Genomic DNA, 7,544 nt, shown 5'->3' on the forward strand with positions numbered 1-7,544 from the left:
GAAAGACTACCAACAGAAGACTTTCCATTGTAAAACATATAATTATACATAGATTGACCTATACTAGATATACATGACTATATAGCACTAGATTTTGGGAAGCCTAAGTCTACCTACTGTAAGGGGCAGATTTATCAAGGGTCGAAGTGAATTCGAGGGAATTTTCGAAGTAAAATAATTCAAATTAATTTTTTGGATACTTCGGCCATCAAATAGGATACTACAACTTAGAATTTACTTCGACTTCGATCGTTTGAATATTTGACCATCCGATAATCGAAGTACTGTCTCTTTAAAAAAACTTTGACTTCAATACTTCGCCAAATTAAACCTGCCAAAAGTGCTATGTTAGCCTATGGGGACCTTCTACAACCATTTTCTAAGTCTTTACACATCGAAGTAAAATCGTTCGATCATACGCTAAAATCGTATGGTTTAATCGAACGATTTTACTTAGATCGTTCAATGGCCAAATTCGGTGAAAAATACTTCGACTTCGATATTCGAATTCGAGGTATTTTAATTCGATGGTCGAATTTCAAAGTATTTTACACTTCGAAATTCGACCCTTGATAAATCTGCCCCTTAGTCTTCATTTTTCTCTACCTACGATTACAGGTTTTCTTGGTTAGATTTCAATGCAGTGGAATCATTCAAAGAATATATTTCACCCATGGCCATTCCTTTGCCATGGTTAGTCCTTGTGTCCAGCTTGACTTTTACTGATAAAACCTCCAGCTGATGGCGCCCTAAGGCATTGATAATGGTTAACATTGGATGGGGAATTATAACGGCTCACTGCTTCCAGAAATATTTTTTCAATTTAGTTACCCTTTAGTAGAAAATAATTAGAAAGGTTCCTTTTATTAGAATCGCCACGGAAAAACTCGTATATTAGACATGGCAGAAGGAATTCTCTTGCTCCTGAGATAATAAACCTGGCCCATAAACACATGACTTTGCCTTAATTATGAGAACATTTTATTGTCTGTAGGAAGATTTTCCGGTAACAGATTTGGGGACATATTTATGATGGTTCAGTAAATGGTCTGTGGAAGAGCTGTACATGTTTAAAATGGGAGCAGAGCTGCGGGTGCCGCCAGTCACCAGTGTGTATGGATGGGCGAATTTGACCCGTTCCGTTTCGCCCAAAATTCGCCGCTGGCGAAATGTCGCAGACGCCCATTATAGTCTATGGGTGTCAAAATAATTTTGACGCGCATCTTATTTTCTTGTCGCCCGCCGCCATACAAGTCTATGGGCGTCATTTTTTCAGTGAAACGAGGCGAAAAAATCTGCCCATCCCTACCAGTGTGTACATTGTGTCTCTGCACAGATGGAACAAATTAGAAGAAAGTGTTGCAATGCTAGTGGCTAGTGGCTAGTGCCGAGGCAACTGTTCAGTGCCGATGGCTTATTGTAGCTGCTACTACTGCAAATGTGTGGCCGTAATTAGGCAGAGGATTTGTCAAGAGCAACAGAATAGCCTTGTTATGTTTGAGGAAAGCACCAAAATGTGTATGTTTTTAAGATCTCCATAAAAACAAAATAGAAAGCCTCTGATCTAATATTACTATTATATGAATTCCTATTCCTGTTAATTATGACGCATCCATGTGATAGTAGCAATAATGGAATTATTATTAAGTATTAAGATTTTCAAGGCTACAAATAAGGGGAGTCTTTGCCTGTGTAGTCTGCAAAATATGGTTAATCCGAACATTTAGGGGCACATTTACTAAGCTCGAGTGAAGGATTCGAAGTAAAAAAAACTTCGAATTTCGAAGATTTTTTTGGGTACTTCGACCATCGAATAGGCTACTTCGATTCAAACTAAAAATTGTTCGACTACTCAACCATTCGATAGTTGAAGTACTGTCTCTTTAAAAAAAACTTCGACTACCTACTTCGCCACTTTAAACCTACCGAGCTACAATGTTAGCCTATGGGGACCTTCCCCATAAGTTTGCTAAGCTTTTTCTGATCGAAGGAAAATCATTTAATCGATGGATTAAAATCCTTTGAATCGTTCCATTCGAAGGATTTAATCGTTCGATGAAACGATTTTTCCTTCAATCGTACGATTGAAGGATTTTACTTTGAGGGTCGAATATCGAGGGTTAATTAACCCTCGATATTCGACCCTTAGTAAATGTGCCCCTTAGACTTTGAGCCACTGATCAGTTTCACACAAGAGCCAATGAAATGCAGAACAACGACATCCTTTTATAGTGACATTTCCAATTTCCAATATAGGTATGCGATCCATTATCCGAAAAACCATTATACAGGAAGCTCCGGATTACAGAAAGGCCGTCTCCCATAGACTCCTTTTTATCCAAATATTTCAAATTTTAAAAAATGATTTCCCTTTTCTATGTGATAATAAAACAGTGACTTGCACTTAATCCAAACTAAGATATTATTCATCCTTATTGGAAGTAGGGATGCACGGAATCCAATATTTTGGATTCGGCCAAACCCCCGTATCCATTGCGAAAGATTCGGCCGAATACCGAATCGGAATCCTAATTCGCATATGCAAATTAGGGGTGGGAAGGGGGAAACATTTTTTACTTCCTTTGTGTCAAAAAGTCACGCAATTTCCCTCCTCACCCCTAATTTGCATATGCAAATTCGGATCTGGTTTGGCCGGGCAGAAGGATTCAGCCGAATCCAAATCCTTTTGAAAAAGGCTGAATCCTGGTTGAATCCCAAACCGAATCCTGGATTTGGTGCAACCCTAATTGGAAGCAAAACCAGCCTATTGGGTTTAATTAATGTTTACACGATTTTCTAGTAGACTTAAGGTATGAAGATCCAAATTACAGAAAGACCTGTTATCTGAAAAACCCCAGGTACTGAGAATTTTGGATAACAGGTCCCATACCTATAGTAATTAAATGCTAAACTAAATCTTGGGCTGGAACTGGGTCCCATTGGCTGTAAGATAAACACATTCAACATGAGGGCAGCAATAGAGATGGCAGACCCAGCAGCTGTTGTGCATTTCAGGAATATGTGAGAACGTTTGGTGGCCTATAATATATTTGACAGAGGAGCTCTATTAATTAGATTAGCATTTAATAACTCCACTGAATAGGGTGGTGCTGGATATTCTCCTTGTGTGATTTTATGTGCAGTTTACCTAGAGATACTAGTGATACCACAATGAAGCCTAAATAAAGAGAATGCTAAAAATATGTGCTGCTGTCTTAGCCAATCTCGGCGTGATCCAGACCTTTGCTTGAGCCTCAGTCTTTAATTATAGTGCACTGCACTTGCTGCACACTTAGTCTGTAGCCCTTCATAGAGATATTTACTTGAAGCCGAAGACTGTTCTATTTTTGCTTAATTATATGAAAAGCAGATACATCCGGCCACAGACGTTTTTCCTTTCCAAAAGCATTTTTTCCTTGCAACGCAGATGTGACCTGTCCGATGCTTTCCTCAATATTTGAGACTCTTAAAGGGCATGTAAAGGCAAAAAAATAAAATCCCATTTTTACTTTCTTTAATGAAAAAGAAACCTATCTCCAATATACTTTAATCAAAAAATATGTACCGTTTTTATAAGAAACCTGACTGTATGCAGTAACATTCTCCCTTCATTTACTGCTGTGGATAGGAATTGTCAGACGGTCCCTAACTGCTCTGCAGGGAAACAATCATACTTATGTACAGCAGGGGGAGCCCCCGCCTTACTTCCCAGCCATGCAGAACTCAAGCAGCTTTGTTTATGATGATCCCTAAGCAGCTCAGATCACACTGAGCATGTGCACAGTCTTAGTCTTGCAAAGATGTATAACAAAGTTACAAGATGGTGACCCCCTGTGGCCAACTTTGAAAGCATAAATCATTTGTTTGATTAGGCTTGTGGTGCAGTAAGTTCATGTTTATGTTTAGTATACAAAATACAGCATTTCTAGCCTTATTCTATTTTAGACTTTCCTTGTCCTTTAAGGTTGCGATAGACGCAGAGATCCTCTCATTTGGCGATCTCTCCCCGATATGCCCACATTGAAGGGGGTGATATCGGTCTGATCCCTAGGGCCCAACGATCGTAACATAATGCATCCGAAATGGGTGGTCCCATACAAGCACAGATGCAGCCGCGATCCAACGGGATTTTTTAACCTGCCAGATTGAGATCTGGCCAATAAGCTGCCGACTCGGTCTGTCATCATCTTTTATCGGCCCGTATATGGGGGCCTTTACTCAATGTAAATAAAATAAAGTGAACCCAAGTCCGTCCTTCTGACAACCATCTGCCGGTCTTTGCATATGACTTGTAAATAGAGGTGACATGAAAGATGTATCACGTGCAACAGATAGTGGTGTGTCATCCCATTAGTAAAGGCACAAACAGCACAACCATGAAAAGGTTCTTTGTGCGTCGGCATTGGATTTAACGTAACGTACGAACTATATAATATGTCTCTTCTGACTGCGTAACTGCAGATTTATAGCCCAGAAAACTTGTTTTGCAGTGATAAACTGACCAAGGGGAGAAAAGCTATAACAGAAACCACATAGACAAAAAGCTCAGTATATATATATATATATATATATATATATATATATATATATATATATATATATATATATATGGAGTGAGAACTAATTGCTATACATTATGTCAGTTAAAAGCAGAATTGCAGTGATTTAGTAAACATGACTCCAAGGCAATACCACCCATGTAGGATCCCATTACAGCCCCACTTAGTAAAAAAAAATAATTTATGCAATTAGTAGTCATCTCATAAGCCTATACAGGTATGGGATCTGTTATCTGGAAACCCGTTATCCAGAAAGCTCTGACTTACAGGAAGGCCATCTCCCATAGATTCGGTTTTAATCAAATAATTCAGATTTGTAAAACTGATTTTCAACTAAGATACTGTATAACTAATCCTTATTCGAAGCAGAATGATTTAATGTTGAAATCAATTTTAAGTAGACTGAATGACTGAATGTATGGAGAGTTACATAATGGAAAGATCCCTTATCCAGAAAACCCCAGGTCCTGAGCATTCTGGATAAGAGGTCCCATACCTGTACTGTGGTGTCTGTATGGGAGATTATTAAAAACATTACCCATTATCACTTTTCACCAGGGTCAGACCATGGGGGGCCATGTGCTTGTGCGCCGGCGCACTGTGTTTTTCGTGCGGTCAAGGCAGGAAGGAGCCGTAAATCGAAGATCTGGGTGCGGATCTGGGCGGGGCCCACAAGAGCCAGGGGCCCACCGGGTTTTTTCCCGTTGTCCCGGCGACCCTGCTTCTCACATGTGTAAGGAAGGAAGCTGCATTTGGACACATGAGCCAAGGCCTGGTTGTTCTCTCATTACACATTATTTCCCTCTTTAAATAGCACCACTAATTACAAGCCTTGCTGTGCACAGAATTCTAAGGCACAGAGAATCTCTACCTAACTGAACTATTTGTGGTGTCTGTTTCACATCGAATTAGGTGAGTTACAGCATTGACGCAAGAATTTAGGCCACAAATTCCTTTTCCACAATATCCCCTAGAAACACCCCTCTTGTCCATTACCTGCTTTAGTCTCTGGCTTTTCTGAATCAGTCTCTTTCACTGCCAACAACTCTCAATAGCATCTCTTTTAATACATCCCAACTGTCCTGTTTTTCATTGGACAGTCCAGATTTTGACAGCTTAAGGGCAAGGCCAGACGTTGCGGCGTTTTTAAAAAAGAACAGCCAGGCCTAAATACGCATGAACTGCACTACCACTGAAACTAATGGAAAACGCACTATGGCAATTCTCACAGGGCGCTTGCAAGCTGAAATCCGCCACAGGACGCCAGTATTGGTGTTTTTTAGCAAAAACGCCAATACATCAAGAAACTACCAAATCAATAGACTCTATGGGATCTGCATGTTTGAAACCACACTTTACGTAAATACGCAGCGTATTTTAAATTTGGCGTCCAAATTCTCAATGAGAACAATGAGAAGTGCATGTTGGGAAAAGAATCCTACGTGCTGAAAAACCGCATGTTGACGGTCGCATGTGGTTTCAGTGGCGTATTTACGCCTGGCTGTTCTTTTTTAAAAACGCCGCAAAAACGCCACGTCTGGACTTGCCCTAACTCGCACTTTCTCTTTGAAATGTCACAACTTTCTCTTTGATCACCTGCACTGAACAGCCAGAAAAAGACTAAAGACAAGGAACCCATACCTCCGAACTGTCCCGTTTTCCATGGGACAATCTTGATTTAGACAACTCAACCCACAGTCCGGGATTGTTACTGAAACGTCCTGACTTTCTCTTTTATATCCTGCACTGAACAGCCAGAAAAAGGTTCAAAGTTTCTAAAACTTAATTGCCTTTTGGCAGAGAGCCCAGAATATGTGGCAGGTGCACTTAGATACTTTTGTAACAATCTAAGATAAGCAGGTCTCTTGGGGAAACTGTGACTTGCAGCTCAAAGGGCAATTCACCTTCATTACCAAAACTGTAATAACACATAAAAACCACTAAAATGTGTTCAAACGTTCATAAACTGCCAATTTTTGTAAAACATGGTAATCAGGGGGTGTGGCCACAAAATGGGCTGATCAAAAATATTTTTTGTCCCAAAATGTTGGGAGGTATGTCTTTCTCCCCGTGCATATAAATAAATTAAAAAAAAAAAACTCCTTGCCCTATCCAGAAAGCTTTGTTTTATCATTTTCACAAAATTACATTTATTACTTCCCTTTCTGTATAAAGAATAGATCAGGAATTTTCCCTTTACCTCCCTATCTACTTTGTACAGTCTCTTCCCTTTCTCAGTCCTTCCAAAACCACCAGCCTATGTATTTGGCTCCCCTTAGTATGAATAATTGACTCTCATCATCATCTGCTTTGCCTTTCATGTGAGTGTAGTTTCCACTGCCTTATGTCTTGCCTGCAGAGCTTAAGCTCTAATTGTCACTCACATAGGAGCAGATTTATCAAGGGTTGAATTTCGAAGTTTAAAATACTTTGAAATTCGACCATCGAATTGAATTACTTCGACTTTGAATATCGAAGTCAACGTTTTTTTCCATCAAATTTGTCCATTTGTGGTTGAAGTAAAATCGTTCGATTGGTCGATTAAATCCTTCGAATCGAACGATTCAAAGGATTTCACCGATCAATCGTATGATTTTCCTTCGACTTTAAAAAACTTAGAAAACTGCTCTAGAAGGTCCCCATAGACTAACATAGCACTTCGGCAGGTTTAATTTGGCGACGTTTTTTTTTAAAGAGACAGTACTTCGATTATCGAATGGTCGAATATTCAAACTATTTTACTTTGACTCGAAGTATCCTATTCGATGGTCGAAGTAAATTACTTTGAATTTCTTTACTTCGAAAATTCCCTCGAATTCACTTCAACCCTTGATAAATCTGCCCCATAATGTATACAAGGGCACTACCGGGTTCTAATGATAACACTGCCATCAAAGTGTAAAACCGCTGTGTTTTTTTTAAACATTGCAGTGTTTTCCCCAGACCTCCAGTGATTCTGTACAACATGTTGCACAATTTTTCCTA

The sequence above is a fragment of the Xenopus laevis genome, chromosome 2S, assembly GCF_017654675.1.
Source record: "Xenopus laevis strain J_2021 chromosome 2S, Xenopus_laevis_v10.1, whole genome shotgun sequence".
Taxonomy (NCBI): domain Eukaryota; kingdom Metazoa; phylum Chordata; class Amphibia; order Anura; family Pipidae; genus Xenopus; species Xenopus laevis.